At 43.9% G+C, this 16723-nt stretch overlaps 1 protein-coding gene across 20 annotated transcripts in view; it reads left to right on the plus strand.

Annotated features, from left to right (window-relative positions):
• The first annotated feature begins 3245 nt into the window (after positions 1 to 3245).
• KCTD20 (potassium channel tetramerization domain containing 20) overlaps positions 3246 to 16723 on the plus strand; it is a 43777-nt gene continuing 30299 nt past the window's right edge. For 2 of the 20 annotated variants that reach the window (XM_045014939.1, XM_045014936.1), the window contains exons 1-5: positions 3249 to 3374; positions 10857 to 10940; positions 12892 to 12978; positions 13953 to 14060; positions 15883 to 16007. The gene's annotated coding sequence lies outside the window, so the exon portion shown is untranslated. Of the gene's footprint in view, positions 3375 to 10856; positions 10941 to 12891; positions 12979 to 13952; positions 14061 to 15882; positions 16008 to 16723 lie in introns of all 20 variants that reach the window. The other 18 variants (XM_045014947.1, XM_045014946.1, XM_045014948.1 and 15 more) reach the window with 17 other exon arrangements.

The following is a 16723-nucleotide window of genomic DNA, read 5'->3' on the forward strand; positions in this document are numbered from 1 at the left end:
GGACATAGGTGTTGCTTTTTTTTTTTTAAACCATTGATTTATGGGTATGTTTTCTGCTGGCAGCCAATCTTTCCTCTCCTCTTGTTTTTTGAATCCACTTTCCTTTCTGTGACAGTTAGCCCACTAGCAGTGAGCACCTCCCCTTATGTGGTTGCTATAGAAGCAGATCCTAATCTTCTTGTCTCCTAAATGGGCTCAACTTCTCCCCTAGGAAGGGGAAGACAATGAAATTTTGGGGTGACAGTGAGATTTTGGTGGATTCAATCCCAATTAAATTTTAGCCTAACCCATCCAGAAACTAAGGCCTTGTCTACACTGCTATACAGTGCTGAAACTTTCTCACTCAGGGGTGTGACCCCCTCCCAAGTGATGCAAGTTTCAGCACTGTAAAATGGCAGTGTAGACAGTGCCACAGCCCTGGAAGCCATACTCCCAGCCCTGGTGGGTACTCCCCTTGTGGGTGTGGGTTTTTTAACAGCACTGGAAGAGCTCTCTTCCCACTGCTGGAGCTGTGACTACACAGCCACATTACAGTGTGGCAGCGCTTTAACAGTGGTAGTGAAGACATACCCAGACAGTGAGAAACTGGCCTGCAAGGAGCTGACTATCTTCCTATTGCCAACACCTTCCCCTCAGGGCCCAGCACCTCCTTACAGACAACTTCTCAAAGCCTGTGCCAAAAGATGATTTATACAGGCATAACTACTATTCTGAGTTGTGCTTTGACAACCCCCCATTGCTTCTCCAGCTGTGACTAACCTGTGGGATGATACATTTGAACCACATTCAGGGGCAGGATCACATTTGACTTCATTAACAAAAGAAACATGAAATACTAAGTGCAAGTGGTAAATGTTTATTTTTCATAACTGAATAAACAAATAAATGTGGTTAGAAATTTTTCTCTATACTTAATCCTGAGCTTTTTAATAATAGAAACAACCACAAAGCATCCCAGCATAGAACAAAGAACACAATTTATGATCCAAGTAGGCATTTTTTAAATAATCTTATGAAACATTGATCTGTAATTCTTATATTCTGCCACCTTTGTTCCCTCATGACTTCTCCTATGCAGATTAAAGCTAATGCACTGTTACCACATGAAGGAATGCCCCTCACAGGCAATAATTTCAAATATGTTTACACTTTCTGACTCGAGCTACTTTTAGAAATTAACATTGACTCTCTAACATGTTGGTGGGTTTAGGTAATAGAACCTGTATGCTGAAAAACACCATTATGAACATATTTGTTACCGCAACAGCTGCAATGTACTACAGCGTTCTTTCTGCTGCTTTAGTGTGATCATGGCTTTAAACATCAAAGTAGCTGCTACGCAGAATATATCACCACATAACCTGGAGGTTTCTTCAAACTAACCAGAAACTGAAGCTTCCTGGATATATAACAATTTAAAAAGTTCAAATTAATATTCATAGCCAACGTTTTCCAAGCTGGGTGCCAAACATAGGCTCCCACCTCCATATCTAGGCATCTAAATGAAAGTGGCCTGATTTTCAGATGTGCTGAGCATCTGCAAATCCCCAAAAAAGCCAAAGGAAGTAGGAGGTACTCCGCACCTTTAACAAGTAGGTCACTTTTCTTTCCATGTGTAAATAGAGGTAGGCAACAAAAATGTGTGTATTTGTGCACTGGCATTCAGATTTCTTGACAAATGATTGATAAGGAAGTCTAAATGCTGTGTATTGCTGCATTCACCATTAATTTTTTCAGGAGTGGTATAAGGTGTGGTTAAAGGTGACTGTCTACAAGTAATACAATTTACAGAATTTGCTTTTTAACTAAATATAGGCCCAGTCCTGTAAACATTTATGCAGATAAGTAACTTTTACTCATGTGCCTAATCCCCTGAATTCAGTAGGTCCTACGTGAGTAAAATTACTAAAATGATTGTGTTTGCAGCATCAGGCCCATTAAGGTGTATCCCAAAGGAATGTTGTGAATAATCAAAATGGTCACAGAGGTTACATTTGATCCACCCAACCACATCACATGAGGTCAGTGACCAACACATCAGCGCAGTCTAAGCTAAGGGATCTCTTTGTTACATACATCACACTGTAAATCTAGCCCAGAAATAATGCAAGACTTCATGAAACTTTCTAAGCAAGAACAAAATAAAGTGAGCTGTCTCCTCTCTGAAGTCTCTTGGTTCTCCCAGGTGTAGGCCCTGTGAAAACACACATGCCAAGGTATTAAACAACATGCTGGGAATGCAAATGTGAGAATTATCAAACCTTCTGCCTGTAAACAGAAAACATCAGGGGCCTAATCCTGCAACCTCTTGGCTTCAGTAGGAGCCAATCCCAGGAGGGAGGACTGCCGAGCTGGGCCTCAAGAAACACCGGGTCAAGGTGTTTTTAAGGAAAATGGCAGATTCCTCTCCCTGCTGCTGCTGGGGTGTGTCCATGGAGGTGACGCTGTATCTATAGAGCGCTGTTCAATGAACATATGTGGTGCTTCACAAGCATGACCAAGAACAGACAGTCCTTGCTCAAAGGAGTTTGCCATTTAATTCAGACAATACTTGCATACAGAGCACAAAGGCCTGTCCCCTCATCTCTCTCTACCTGTTCAACATCCTCGTCTCGCTCAGCATGCTGCCTAAACTCTCTGACAATCCTGTGAGCAAGGGCATCCCCAATGCGAGCCAGCTGAAGGGCCAGCTTCTGGCACAGTTCCTCTTGGCTGCTGCTCCTGGAGAGAAGAGCTGGCTGAGGAAGAAGGGTAAGGTGACCTGGACGGGGGTGAGCACAGGTTAAACAATAGAATTGTGAACACAGTCGGCTCGCATTGCCTGCATGGAACGTAATCCTGCCAGAGGCACCTGCAAAGGTATAATTAACGGGCACCACACCTTCCCCTCAGGGCCAGGAACATTTCCTGGTCCCAAGGAATAAACCCTCCTCTGTTTAGACAAGGCCACTCCACCCCCTCCCCCAATCCGCTTGTGTGCCAGAGATATCACCCCTCCCCGCGGAGTTCCTTCTAGGGAAATTCTCCAATAATCACTCCCCATTCTTTGGGTATCAGGGGCATCCCCCCATCACTCCCCCCAGTGGAGTATCAGGGACAATCCTTCCTTGGGATACCAGGGATGTCCCTCCCCATACTTTGGGTATCAGGGACATCCCCCCATCACTCCCCTCTTGGGGCACCGGGGACCACCCCCGACCCCCGTCACTTTCCACGCCCCTCCGGAGAGCCAGGCTGCGGCCCTCTTCTTTCTTGGATCTGATTGGCTAGCGGTGTCAAGCCAATGGGCCAATCAGGTTGAGGAGGGGGCGCGGTTTGGGGCGGTGACCCCGCCCGCTGGACGCCGAACTGGAGCGGCCTGCGGCGGGGAGGAGGTAAGAGAGGGAGGGGGCGCTGGGGGCTGTCTGTCCCCCACCCACCCCCGAGTGACTAGGGGCTGGGGTTGCGCCACACACTTTGGGGGGTGTGTGTGTCTGGGGGTGCGAGGGGCTGGGGCTGCCCCCCCGCTCTGAGGGGGGTGTGAGGGGCTGGGGGTGCCCCCCACTCTGAGGGGGATCTCTGGGGGGAGCTAGGACTGCCCCCCACACACACTCTGAGGAGAGTCTCTGGGGGGGCTGGGGCTGCCCCCCCACACACACACTCTGAGGAGAGTCTCTGGGGGGGGCTGGGGCTGGCCCCCCCCACACACTCTGAGGGGGGGGCTGGGGCTGCCCCCACACACACACACTCTGAGGGGGGGGTCTCTGGGGGGGCTGGGGCTGCCCCCCACACACACTCCGAGGGGAGTCTCTTTAGGAGCTGGGGCTGCCTCCTCACACAATGTGACACCCCCTCGCTTTCATAGTATCATTTACTCTTTTGTAACGGGTGCAGACTGTTACCGAATCACAATTCTGTACTTGCACTGGTGGTGTTTTATGCTCACTTGGCACAGATGTAAATAACTACACAAGGTGCAAGGCGGTCAGTTATTTACTGTCTATGCACAGAGTTGCAATGGTTTAACTAGAGGTGTGATTTTTAAACCCACTGAGGCCAGGTTTACGGGCAGTTTCTGTATGGGTATAACTATTTTGGTTAGGGATGTTATCCTTTACAATAGGAATAATTATTCAGTGCAACCTAGTGTGGATGCAGTTTTATCAGTATAAAGGCACTTTAAACTAGTATAGCTTATTTTGTGTTAAATCACTCAGGTCTGTTTCAATATATCTTAAATCAGTTAGGAACGGGTTTAAACTAAACTGAAATAAAATGTGCTTAAACAAAAATAAGAATCCATGCAGGGGTGTGCACTAGCTTTGCTTATCTGGTGTAGATTTATGGACAGACAACCCCTTGTTTTGGGTATTAAAATTATCTTTGGAAAATATGTTTTAATTTTCTTCCAACCCTGCCCCATGCTAATAGTTCTGAAATATTTTTGCTTGGGTTGAGGTATAAAATACTGTTATATTTATATGTGGGAAATATAGCATAGATCAGGCCTGCACAACATGCGGTCCGCGTGGGCTCACTGTGTGGCCCATGGGCAAGCAGCGGGGTGGGGCTGCTGGGTTTGCCCCCTGCCCGGGTGGGCCCCACCTCACAGCCCCACGTGCGCTGCGCTCCAACTGCCCTAATGGCCAGAACCACACATGTCTCCATCTCCCGCTCCCCCTGCCTGGCGTAGAGCGGGTATGTCACTTCCGGGGCCCGCTGAGGCGGGAAGCACTGGGCACGAGGCAGAGCCGGTAAGTGCTGAGTGAGGGGAGGGGCGCCCGGCCTGGGCTCAAGCCGCAGCTCAGGGAAGGAGGACTGGGCCGAGACCACCCTCCTCCCCAAACCCCCCTTTGGTTGGGGGCAGGGCGGCTACTGCGCTGGTTGGTCCCAGGGCGGCCTCCGTAGTGATCGGGGGTGGGGTGGGGTTTGAACTGTCTGTGGGCAGCCAGGAAGTCCCCAGGGGAGATGCGTACATGTGTGTGTGTGTTTTACACTTGCCCTACCCTGACTGCTGCCCCCTTCCCTGGTCCAGGGACCTTCCCCCTCCCCAGCCCCTATCACACTGCTCTCCCCCCCGCCCCCGCTCCCTGGGGCCCCTGTGTTTGTGTGTTGGACAGTCACATCCAATCCCTTCACACTGCCTCCCTTTCCCCTCCCCTTAGTTCATAGCCTCAGAAACTCTCTTCAAACTGGCCCCCTTTTCCCCTCCCCTTATTTCAGTGGGGGGATGACAAGCCGGGCGTGCAGGCAGCGGTGGCGAGACTTTATACTTGGGAGGGGAGATGAGGAGGCAAATGGCGAGTCGGTGGCTGGAGGGGGTATCCATTTTCAGTATTTTAATTTTTGGTACTGCTGTGTGCAGTAATATAGTGACCCCTGGGGGGTTGAAGAGGGGTGTGATGGTGGGGCTGAGCGGGGAGGGGGAGGGTCCTATTTTACTGCTGTGACCTGGTCACCCTATGCACGCTGTTTTTCCTCCCGCCACCTAAAAAACCCTTCCTTTTCGGCCCACAGCTGTTTTGGTGGGGCGGCACTGGGGAAGGAGGGTTTGTTTCCCTGGGGCGGGCAGCATGGGGAGAGGGTGTTTCCGAGGGGCCGGGCAGCGCTGGGGGGGTTGTGCTTCGGGGGGGCTGGGTGGTGCTGGGGGGGGGGTGTTTTGGCAGGGCCGGGGGGGTTTCAGCCCTCAGCTGTTTTCTTTGGAGTAATATGGCCCTTGCCGCTTTACGAGTTGTGCAGGCCTGGCATAGATATTTCTAAGGCCTCTTATCTTGTGAGTGTTCTGTGCAGGCAGATGCCTGGCACCTGAGTGGAGCCCCATTGACTTCATTGGCTCCATGAGAGCACAGGGATTTGTCCACGTGGGACTCCAAAGGGCCCAACTCCCTGTCTGTGCTACAAGTTCAGCCATGTTCGGAAACTGATTTTAGCAAACACAGTTGTGTTGGACAGTGTGGTTGGTATATAATTGTGGATTTTTTTTTTAATCCGTTGAAACTGGTCTCTGAGGAGGGGAGCAAGGAATACTGGTCTCAAACTGTTTAAATGTATGCCTAATCCACCATGTTAGTGGGAACCACTTTCAAAATAATTCTCAAAATGGCTACATTTGTAGTGGTAGATGAAGCCGAAGAGAATGGAGATAACTGTTTACTTTGTTTCACACTCCAAAGACTGTGGTCCTAACTTCATACCCTTTTACTGATTTATGCATTGTGCTACCCCCTCCTACATGGCCTGCAAGTATATTTAGGGGAAAGGATTGAGAAGCAGTTTTATCTCATCTGATCTGTTTGTAAATAAATTCTTACCTGGGTTTCTTGCCATATCTGATGCCTCTTCTTTTTGGCGTGTTCAGTCTTGCCTGGCTGGTAGGCATCTGAGAAAAGGACTTCACTGCCATCAGCTTTTATTTCTGTTGCCACTTTATGATTGATACAACGTAACATTTTTGTTGGGTAGATGCAGTCTGCCATAGCTCATCAAAAGCAACAATTGTATGTTTCTTTTATTGGGGTGATGGTTTATAGTCTACTAGCATAGAGAGTTCGGGGGCATGCTAGGACTTGTTTATCATTTGACCTCTCCTTGAGCCACCCAGAAGTGTCTGTTACATTTTTATTAGTATTTCCCTACTACTACCCCTTTTTTCACACTGGCCTTATATCAGAGGGTGGGATTTTTCCAAAGGGTGCTAGGGATATAGATGCCCAATACCAATTTAAAGTCAGTGGGAGTTGAACACATTTAAAAATTCCTCCCAGTGAGCCTGAAGACCCTTGTGCAGAAAAAAATAACAAATAGAAGTTTAAATAATACTTTGCATTTCACAGTAAATTTGATGCCAGGATCTTACAGTGCTCTGTGAAAATTAACTAAGCCTCAACACCACTGTTGCACAAACTGTAAACATCGTAATGTAACTGCAGTGTCAAAGTCCAAGGAGGTAGCAGTATCTTATTATTTGCATTACACTGATGACTAGAGGCCTCAGCCAAGATTAGGGTCCCATTGTGCTAGGTGCTGCACGTACACATAAGATTATGATAGTTTGAGGGGTTATGTTAGTATGCCCAGGCTGATTTTGTGAAAAAGCATATTGTATGTCAATCTCCATTTTGAGTCACCTTGATCGCATGCTGCACTGTATATTGCTAATGTTAGATTGCATCATCCCTCTGGTGCTGGGGAGAGGCGCTGATATCTAGGTGTCTGATCGTGAATAACGGACATTAAGAACCACCAGAAATAGAATAGCTTTGGGCTACCGTCAAAGACTTATGACAAGGGCCCTACCAAAGTCATGGCCATGAAGAACGCATCACAGATTGTGAAATCTGGTCTTTTGTGTGCTTTTACCCTATACTATACAGATTTCATGGGGGAGACAAGTTTTTCTCAAATTGGGGGTCCTGACCCAAAAGGGAGTTGCAGGCAAGTCACAAGGTTATTTTAGGGGGGTCGCAGTATTGCCACCCTTTATTCTGCACTGCCTTCAGAGCTGGGCAGCCAGAGAGCAGCGGCTGCTTACTGAGGGCCCAGCTCTGCAGGCAGCAGCACAGAAGTAAGGGTGGCAATACTGTATCCCACCATCCTTACTTCTGTGCTGCTGCTGGCAGTGGCTCTGCCTTCATAGCTGGGCTTCCGGCCAGGAACTGCCACTCTCCAGCTGCCCAGCTCTGAAGGCACATCCTGAAAAGGGGTATTAGACAGGGGTTCAGTACCCTGGGATTATAGAGGCCCGATTTAGATGCAGTGTCTAGATGCTGATCAGACCCAGTAGGCTTGAAAATATGTGGGATCCAAAGATTGGGTGTATCTGACCACAATGATGGAACTCGGCCAGTGCCAAAACATGTAACATCCCCATCCTGAAGATCTAAATAGACCACACAGGTGGGTGATGCTCTGTGGCCTGCAGTGTGGAGGAAGTCCGACTAGATGATCATGATGGTCCCATCTGACCTTAAGCTCTATGAGATAAAGGGTAGGAGAAAGAGAGATTAAGTAACTCGCCCAAGCATGCGCAAATGGTCTGTGTTAGAGCCAGGAACAAGATCTAGATCTCATGTCCCATTCCAGTGCCTTATCCACGAGACCATCTTTCCTCAGTGTGTTGCACTGTTGAGTAATTCAAGCAATTGGATTAATATCTCTGGTGCTGAAGTTGAGGCTAGCTTAGCAATGGTATGAAACTATGAATTGTTTGGTCTCAAACCCATTGTTGGTAGGAGGTGACATGGACTTGGTATAAGTTATTCCCTCCTGCGATGGAGGGTCTGGGGACTTGTGCATATTTCTTGAAGAAAGCCAAATTGTTTGGAGGATTTTAAAAAGAGGCCTGACTAAAACTTGATACAACTAGACAACTCTCTCTCTGAAATGCAGTCTCGGAGATAGGTAGTTAAGCATTTTTAAGACCACTGTTAACATGTTTTTGTACCTGAGTGTGCAACCACTCTAGGGCTGTGTCTATACTACTGTGCTGACATAGCTACAGTGGCCTAGCTATGCTGGCTTAGCCTCCTAGTGTATACACAATGTGCACCAATAGAAGGAGGAGTTCTGCTGGGATAGAAACACCACCACTTCGAACTTCCGTATATCTGCGTCTACACTGGGGGTTTTATCAGCATAGCTGTGTTTCTAGGATGTGTGGGGTTTTTTACACCCTTGACTGATATTGATATACTGATAAAAATTTCAAGTGTAGACCAGGCCCAGGAATAAGGTGTTTTCCTTTTCTGTGTAAGCTATCACATGGTAAAATGTTAGTGAAGACACAGCAAAGAGTCCTGTGGCACCTTATAGACTAACAGACGTATTGGAGCATGAGCTTTCGTGGGTGAATACCCACTTAATTGGATGTATGTGAAGACACAGCTGTTTGTAGTTTTCATACATGTTAGCAAGGACACTGGGAACGTACATTGGCATGGCTATACCTATACCTCCAACATAGTTGCCGCTCGCAGGAGCTGGAGTAATTAAGTAGCTGAGAGAGAGAGCTCTCTCCCATCAGTTTAGAGCATCTCAATAGCAGCATACGCTCTGTGGTGTAGACATAGCTGTAGTCTCGGTCAAATGACTTGGACAGATGTGTCCCCTCTCAGTTGAATTGCCATGAAGCTGCTGTGGGAAAACACAAGGAGAGAAGCTGTAGGACCAACTAGGAGACAAGACTTGGACAAGAGACAAGGGGTCCAGGTCTACACCTCCCATAATGAAAAATGTTGCAAGGGAACTTTGTAGATATGTGAAATAGAATAGAGAGTCAACTTTGGACTGATTTAGACTCATTGAAATTAATGGTTTTACAGGGGTGTAAATCAGCACAGAATTAGGCACAGAGGGAATAAGTGGATTGAATGGGACCAAATTAATCTCTGGTATAAAGTGCCTGGGGTGTCTCTGCAGTTTACCCCATGTGAATATCACTTTTCAGTGTACATCTTAAAGTACCAGAGTGTTGTTTAGTTCTTGGCTGTGGGGATTAAGAGAGCTAAATTTATCCAAAATAAATCCAACTAACACTTTATACTACCCAGATTAATTTGACAGTGGAATAACCTGCCAAGGGACTATGTGGAAGTAATAGAAACAAGTGTAGACATGTTTCAATTGAATCCTTGTTAGTTCTCTGTGAATACTTTTCTACAGTGGCACATAAGGGGTTGGAATAAATGATCCAACAGCAGCTTTTTACTCTAGCTGGGAGTGCCAACATCATTCTCTTCATATCTTGGTGGGGAGTAGCATTATAATGTCTCATTTTAACAGAACTTTCTCAAAACAGACTTCTGTGATTTTTTTTTAAAGTAAATAGCTTATATATTGGACATGTTCTGGAACGTCCTCTTTCTGCATAATGCTTTATTTCGCAATTGCAAAACAGTTTATTGCAAAGCAAAACCTAATAAATAAAACTTAACTGTTCCTATAATGAACACAAGGTGGCAGATAAAACCAACTCCAGAACAGGCTGACTTGGATCTTGGTATTCCTCTGCTACCAATCATTTACTTCATTTGGAAATCTGTTCCCAATTTGTTGCTCTCTTCCAAATAAAACTTGTAAAAATATGCTTGTAAAATCGGCTGCCATCTGTCTAATCTGATCAAATTTGTAATGTGCCCGTTACTGTGGTCTCTGAGCTCCTTTTTGCCCGATTGGAGTGACATGCTTCAGTTTAAATGGACTATCCTAATTTACAAGTAAAAGCTCAAAATTAATGGATATTATGCCATTTTGACATTTAATGTCCAATTATACCTTCACACCTCTCTCTGTGTTTGTTTTGTTTTAGGACGGTTTGTGGCTTGGATGATTTAGTTGGGGTTGGTCCTGTTGTGAGCATGGGGTTGGACTAAATGACCTTCTGAGGTCTCTTTCAACCCTGATCTTCGATGACTTGGGAATGAATTGGGGCAAAACCAAGATCTGTAACTTGGGTCAAAGTGAGCTACCTTTTGTGTTGGTTTGAAAGAGATTGGACAAAGGAGAGGTAAAAAGGGAAAGATGGGTAGAGGAAGAGGCAAGATTAAAAAAAAGAGAGAAGAGTATACAACAGGAGATTAATGATTATTTATAAGTAGGCTTGGCAGAATTCAATTTTTTTATCATTTTGACATTTTAAAGCTTTTCTAACTGTTAAAACACAAAGTGTTAACAACACAAGTCAAAATGTTGTCCTTGCATCAAAATCTAATATGTTCTCAAGCAACAGGTTTTTATTTTACTTTGCTTATCAGTAAATTTAGATTATTATTGGTGAAAATATTTTTTCATTGGTTTGTGGATACAGTGAAATTGATGTTTATCGACATTTATGATAAATCGAATCCTTCCAAGCCTATTTATGTGTGTTAATTTTTCAGGAAAGCAAAGATAGAGTAAACATCAGAAGAGAAGGAAACAAAATCATGGAAAAGAAATAAAGGTGTGACAGAAACAGCAATTAGGTTAGTGAAATTTGTTTTATTTATACATCTTGCTTTTAACATTATTGTTGTGTTTTTTCTGGAAAGTGTCCCAAAGTTCTCTTCTTTAGGGGAGGGAGGTGAAGGCTAAATGTTTTTGGATGAGTCTGCAGTCATAGATCTAAGTAACATTTCCACACTTAATACTACACAGACTTAATAATTTGATATGTACATATCCCACTCTAACTGAGGGTGCTTTGTAAAGGTTTTTTGGCTGTTTGTTGCAAGAGAATAAAGTTAAATTGAACAAGGTACAAAGTCAGATACACTGATAAAGGAGAGTATCAGAGGGGTAGCCGTGTTAGTCTGGTTCTGTAGAAGCAGCAAAGAATCCTGTGGCACCTTATAGACTAACAGACGTTTTGCAGCATGAGCTTTCGTGGGTGAATACCCACTTCTTCAGATGCAAGACTTGCATCTGAAGAAGTGGGTATTCACCCACGAAAGCTCATGCTGCAAAACGTCTGTTAGTCTATAAGGTGCCACAGGATTCTTTGCTGATAAAGGAGACTGTCACAGAGCTAGTTGAGCGCCCCCTGCTGAATGCTCACCAGGTGGCTGCATTTGAGTCCCACCATACAGGACCCATGTGCCTGTGAGCTTTCTTTGGAGTGGGTAGGCTCCAGCATTGTCTCTTTCTTTGGCTTCTCTGGCATGCTCGCTGGGCGCACACTGTTACCCCCTCACAGAACTGGGACCTCATGGACCAGCTGCCCTGGTCCCCAGAACCAGTGTGATCACCACCCCTCCCAGACACCCGCGTTGCTTAAATACATCCTTTCCTGAGCTTCCAACCTTGTGGACATTCTGGATTACAGTGTACCACTTAAGGAACACACAATAGTTGAAACACACAACACAGAAACTTTGCAAAAGGTTCCAAAACGAATCACGCTTTAGTTTAGATGGCACAAGCAATATAGCTATCTAGATGAAATGATAAAACACCTCCGTTTCTCCCCTTGAGTTTTCTCACTGCTCTTGGGTGTTCTTTGGCATTTGGTCGTTGTTCTTGTGAATCCCTGTCCTGCACATGGTTTCTCTGAATCATGCAGCCAGCTTCCTTCTTCCTTGGCTGGTTTAGCCGTTAAAAAAGGTTGCCTCTGCTATGAAAGCATGCCCCTTTGTTCCTCTCTTGCCCCAAGTTTCCTTATAGTCTTTTTAAACCAATGCTCTGTCACCTCTGTCTCTTTGTTCTGTTGTTTGGGGATTTTTCCACTCTCCATTTCCCTGTCCCTGCCAATAAAGTTAATTAAAATTGTTTTCCAGCTGAGGCATGCTCCCTACAATTTCTTTTGTTTGTTCAGTAGCTCCTTCCAGACAGAGTACATAATACTGTGTCAGGGACCTCATCAACCCATGGCTGAGTCATTAGACAGTAAGGCATTCAATGACACAGCAATTACATAAAATTAACTAAAATTCCTAAGTCATACGTAGATTCCCCAAATCGTCACAAAGACTGGGGAGAGAAGCACCGTTTAAGGACAGGGAGAAGTGGAAAAGCAATTATGTGTCTTGCACCTGGATTGTAACTGTTCTGTAGCTAAACAATGGTATGGAGTCAGATTTATTCAGCATAACATGAATTTGCCATTAATAGTTTAACGGAACAATAATGCAGTTTCTAATTATCTTTCAGAAAATGAGAGACTACAATTTCAAGGCCAGATTCTGCCATTTTAATGTTGAGTGTGGTATCCTACTCCATGAATAGCCTCACTGAAAATCAGTGGGGCTACTTGCAGAGTCAAGTACTGCTCAGCATGTGTAAAAGTAGCAGAATGGGCCCTTATGCTTAATTCCCATGATAGATTAGGAAAGAGCATGAAATGGTACAGTGGAAATCTGTTCTTGTGGCCATTGTCATGGGAAATGGTATATGAGCAGTACGTTCTCACTGCAGTATTGTCATCTTTCTCGTATGCAGTGATCTGGCAACATTATGCGACTGACAGATTGGATGGATATATTTGCATTTCTCATTCATAGAACTCAAAGCCCTTTAGAAAAATAGGTAAGCAATATTAACCCCATTTTACAAACAAGATAACTGAGGCGTAAGAGTTAAATGATTTGCCCCAGCGCACACAGCAAATAAAACAGTGGCGTTAGAAGGAGAATCCAGATCTCTCAACTCCTGGCCCAATCCATCAGCTGCCATCATCAATTGCCCATCACATTTCCTAAACTTCAGCTACAGAAGAGCTGTGAGACCAGGACAAATTTCAAAATGGCCTATCAACACTGCCCATATTTGAAAAACTTGGTCTTTCTTGTGTTGGTGAAAGGCTCCCTTTAACTATTGCAAAAATTTTATAGTAATAATCATTGACAGTAGTCATCCATCTGGGATGGTTTAGACACAATGACTCCTGCGTCTTGGCAAAGGGTTAGACTAGATGACCCTTGTGGTTCCTTCTTACCCTGTGTTTCTGTGAATGTATTTTTAAAAGTGGTATTTGTAAGAAAATGTTTATTCCATATACAACATGTTTGACTGTGACTGCTATTCATGTGCTGTATATTTAGATACCATTGTGCAACTGGAGTAAGAGATCAAATAAAAGGGGAGAGGATAGTGACAGGAAGAGAGAGACCTTGTTTCAGCTGTGAATATAAAGGTTGCAGCTTTTTTGTAGAAGTGACTAGTAGAAGAGGAAGATACAGTTTATCTGAGCAAATTTTACAACCGTCTCCCAGGTTACGCATAAGTAATTCCATCCACGGGAACAGCTCAGCTTATGTAGGGTAAATGGGGGAAGGAAAATAGAGAATGAAGAACCTTAAACCTTTATAAAAGCAGGAGGATTTGTTCTTCCACGCTGTTCTGCCTGAGAGTGGATTAAAAGCATGTTGTTATATAACACCCTGTCACAGGAAAGGTTACTACAGTCTAGTGTTATCTACAGTAGTAGTTAATAATTATGAATGAGTCCCCCTAATCCACTGATATTAACAGTTTGGCACACATTTGAAAACTTTCTGTAGTCTAATGCTCACTGGGATGATTGGTCTTCATCAGGCGAGTGACTGTGATTGCAATAGAGACCCAGGAGACAGAAGCTCACAGTATCAAAGGCATTTTAGACAGACAAGGTAAAAACGCATCATATTTTGTTACATATGTTTTGAACCACACTTTACTTTTGAAAGAGCTTGTGTCGTTGATTTAATTCAGTGTATGCCTAGGTTTTATAATCCCATATGGTAGCTTTGTTTGTTTTGTAGTGGAAACTGGATAAACTGATCATGATTTAAATGATACTACATGTTCGTCTAATGTGCTGTTGTAGATGCAGAATGTTAATGTCTCAGTTCATCTGTAGTTTGTGTTATCAGTATATGTTTACAGTATTTGTCCCCCAAAGGGCATTTTCTAATTGCTATTCGTTGCATTTTTTTTTTGTCACTGCACTCTTCCCCTTCCCTTCAGACAGACCTAGTGACCAGTGTCGAGAATCATTAGCTGATTCAATGGTCTTCAGATCACAAATGGTTCAATATAAATTTGTTGAAAGTTTTTAGTTTTATAGTAGACGAACTGTTCAAAATTTCTCTGACAGTCAAGTGGAACAGTTTCCTTACACAAGGTCAGTTTCACTAATCCACCAAATTTCTAATAGATCCATTCGTACGGTCTGTTAATTAGTGCAGTGTTTTGGTGGATTTGAGCTAGACAGGTTTTAGTTTTTTTCCTCCTGGTACTGCATATCTGTGGTATAAGCAGGTAGTACAAAAGTGCTTAAAATCTTTGTATATTGTCAGTGTGATTCAAGGCCATTCATTCTCACACTTTACTAGTGGAGCAAAATATTGACCATACATGTATTTATGTAGGCTACCAGGCACTATATTGGGCAGGTGGGGAACATATTTAAATGGTATCCCAAACTGTCTCTCACTGCTATTATGAAATGTTGTTTGGAGAGATCAGACATGTTAAAAACCATTTTAAAAAGCTGTGTTTGAGCCTATCGCTACCCAATCTTGACCATGGTTTCTAAAACTTATTTTAATATGGCTTAGCATTTGTATAGTCTTTTAAAGCATTTTATCCCAGAATTGTTTTAAACCACTTCAGGAAGCACTGTATTAATTTATATATATATATATATATATATATAAAGGTCATCAAGTCCAGCCCCCTGCCTTCACTAGCAGTGACCAAGTACTGATTTTTGCCCCAAATCCCTAAGTGGCCCCCTCAAGGATTGAACTCACAACCCTTGGTTTAGCAGGCCAATGCTCAAACCACTGAGTTAACCCTCCCCCAAGGCATAGGGTGTGGTTTTTTTTTTCCTACTGAGGTTAAACCATTATTAACGCAGGATATATATTATTCCCCAGTCTTACAATGAGTTCCCGTGCCACTTGATGTTACTTTTCATTAGGATGTCTGCCACCTCTAGTAGGATGAGAAATAACTTTAAAAAAAAATGTTCTTGTGAATTTAGTGCTGCTGCAAAACACCAGATTGACAGCTGTTGGATTGAAATCCTCCATTTATCCACAGAACAAGTGGAGCTTTGACAATTACCATGCCAACTCCGTCATGCTTCTCTACCAATGCACCTCAACTCTAAACGGGAGGGACCATCCACCACTAACAGTGAGAGAGTGTTTAGGCTTCTTGCCAATTTAGGCCTCAGTCTCCCTGTCGAGGCTGCCAACAAGAAGGCCAGTTAGTGGTGGTGACAAATGTGGACGTTTGTCTAGTTAGTAACTGGCCTGAGAACATGAAACTGATTTCACACAAGCCACAAAACAGCCATTAGATGGCAACAATTTTTGGCATTACTAGCCTAGCCTGGATTAAAATCTGTAATTGAGGAGTAAAGAGAGATTATGTACATTACTAATCTCCTGAGCTGTCCAGGCCCCTCAGTAAAACCTATTTTAAATTAAATCTTTTACATAGGTGTCCCGGCTTATACACCAGATGTGCTTCTCAACATGTGAACCCATCAGACTGCTGCGCAGAATGGTGCAGCTTTCCTTATAAGGCAAGAGGTTTTAAAGATCCTTTCATCCTTCCTCTGTGAGGTAAGAACTCACAAAACAGGCCTTAATTTGGACCCAAAAATTGGCATAAAATGAACGTTGTTAGATCAGATATTTAAACTTAGCTTAAATGGATTGTGGTGTGTTCCGGAGTACACTAGAGTTTAGCAACTTTTAGTTTCAAGAGCAACAGTATTGAGAAACCACTGTGGGCACCCACTTTGTTGTCACTTTATATAGGCACCTATTTATACGTATTGGAGTAGGTCTCATCTTGGATTTCTCAGGTTTGGTTTTTGCACAATTCTCAGTCTTTGTGGATTTCCAACAACAGATTTCCCAACAGATTTTGCTAAAAACACTTATGCTAACTAAATATTTTTACGTGAGAGGATATTTATTAGTCCTATAAATAAGGATATTATGGAAATATTCCTGGAAAGTATATATTATTTATAAGTGCTCTATGTCAAATGTTCATTCAGTCACGTAAACAAAGCAAGAGGTCTGTTGCCAGTGCACTGTAGGAAAGCTTAGCTATTATGAAACAGGGAGCAAAAAACTTCCAGCTATTAAAAACAAAGGGCCAAATCCTTGGCTATTGCAAATGGGCTTAACACCATTGGTTGGAGCTCTGCAGATTTACCCCCGCGGAGGCTGTGGCCCCAGAAAAATAAATCAGCAAAACATGTGATGTTTCCCTGTGACAGCTGAAATTGTGCTAAATAAAACGGTTGTGGTCATCTTGTACCAGAATA

The sequence above is a fragment of the Mauremys mutica genome, chromosome 4 (assembly GCF_020497125.1).
Source record: "Mauremys mutica isolate MM-2020 ecotype Southern chromosome 4, ASM2049712v1, whole genome shotgun sequence".
NCBI lineage: Eukaryota > Metazoa > Chordata > Testudines > Geoemydidae > Mauremys > Mauremys mutica.